This window comes from Bactrocera latifrons, unplaced genomic scaffold (assembly GCF_001853355.1).
Source record: "Bactrocera latifrons isolate USDA-ARS-PBARC rearing strain unplaced genomic scaffold, ASM185335v1 scaffold_151, whole genome shotgun sequence".
Classification (NCBI taxonomy): Eukaryota; Metazoa; Arthropoda; class Insecta; order Diptera; family Tephritidae; genus Bactrocera; species Bactrocera latifrons.
The window spans coordinates 144,685-146,751 of record NW_017534975.1 but is presented as its reverse complement, the minus strand read 5'-3'; positions in this window follow the sequence as shown (position 1 = coordinate 146,751).

Below are 2,067 nucleotides of genomic sequence, written 5' to 3'. Positions count from 1 at the left end.
GCTGAAGAAGACGTTCACGAAACGGCTACAATCACACCGTTTGGTCTTTTCGAGTTACCATTTATGACCTTCGGACTCCGAAATGCAGTACAAACCTTTCAGCGCTTCATCGATGAGGTAACCCGTTTTCGCATACATCGATGATCTACTGGTCGCATCTGCCAACGAAGCAGAACACAAACAACATTTGCGTATCGTTTTTCAACGCCTTCAGCAATGTGGCTTAGTCATCAACACAACAAAAACATGTATAGGTTTCAAGGTTTCTAGGGCATACAATTTCCGACCATGGAATAAAACCACTTGCGGAACGAGCCAAAATCTTCATCGACTATCCTCGACCTTCAACAATCACCAAGCTCCGCAACTTCATTGGTACAATCAATTTTTACCGCAAATTCCGAGTGCGCCATCTTTTCAGACGGTTCTGAATGTGGAATTGGTGCCGTGCTTCAGCAACGTATTGGCGAACATTGGCAACCGCTTGCATTCTTTAGTCGCAAACTTGCACCATCTGTTCAAAAATGATCGACCTACGATCGCGAACTTAACGCAGTATACGAAGCAGTGAAATATTTTCGTCATATTTTTGAGGAGCGCCACATCGCAATCTACACAAACCACACACCCTTAATGCACGCATTCAAACAGAAACCCGAACGCTCTGCACCATTTCAATTTCGGCACCTTATCAGACAAAGATATGTTTGGCTATCAATCAACAAGGATTGCATCACATGGACCAAAGCATGCATTCAATGCCAACGCAATAAAATTTCACGTCATACAATTTCACCCATCGCAGCATTCCAGCCACCTTCGCGTCGATATGAACATATTCCCATAGACTTGGTGACACTCCCACTTTAAAAAGGACACACCAAATGTCTCACAATAATCGACCGATTCACACGCTATCCAGCAGCCGCATCACTTATTAACGGCATAGTTGACCGAGTAGCACATGCACTCATGCAAACTTGGATTTCCTACTTTGGAGTCCCACTCCGAATAACAACCGATCTTGGAGAACAATTCGAGTCAAGGAACAACGAGTTATCACTCACAATCAAACGGACTTATCGAACGCTTTCATCGACAACTCAAATCATCTCTTCTTTGCCACAACGATAGTTGGTACGATGCACTCCCTGCAGTTCTCTTAGGACTGCGAGCTGCATTCAAGGAAGACGTCCAAGCCACACCAGCAGAAATTGTTTTTGGTGAGTCAGTCAGACTCCCGGGTGAGTTTTTAACACCATCAAATAAAATAATCGAAGCAACTGGACTCGTTAAAACGCTAAGGAAAGCGTTTCAAAGTTTAACGCCTACGTCTGCTTCTCGTCATAACCGATAGAAAATCTTCATTTCATATGATGGACCATTCCCGGTTATGGAAAAATATGAAAAATACTACAAAGTACTACTATACGGAAAACCTGCGCACATATCCATCGATCGGCTAAAACCAGTTTATCTTTGTAATGATGATATCGAGCATCAACCATACAATTCGTCTGAATACGACCTATGCAACATAACTACCAGCGACACAAATCCTGATCTTTCTACTACATCTACATAATTCCAAAAAAAAMAAAAAAAAACAAAAAAAAAATTAAAATAAAAATAAAAAATCTTGCTAATTTTCCTTTTTTCCCCACAGGGGAGATATGTGGCGACACCCACATTAAACATATCTTTAAATTTATTTAATTCATGCATCCACAGGTTAATATTAAGTTCATTTATATTAGTGCAACTAATGGTTAAGTTATCCTACATTCTACTTTACATGGTTATTCTATGAGTTACAGTACTGCTTTCTCTCTTACATACATTAATTAAGCTATAATAATATCATTACATATTGACAGCAGCATCAAATAAGCATATAAGATATTAAATTCTAAGCTAAGCATGTCAGTTGGATTTTTGGTTACCACGTCGCCCAGACGTGTATTAATAAACCAGTACTCCACATACATACTTTTACTATATTACATTAGGATCTTTTTTTTTTTTTTTAACTATTAATTCAATTCCGTCATGAAATTTCCTTACAAA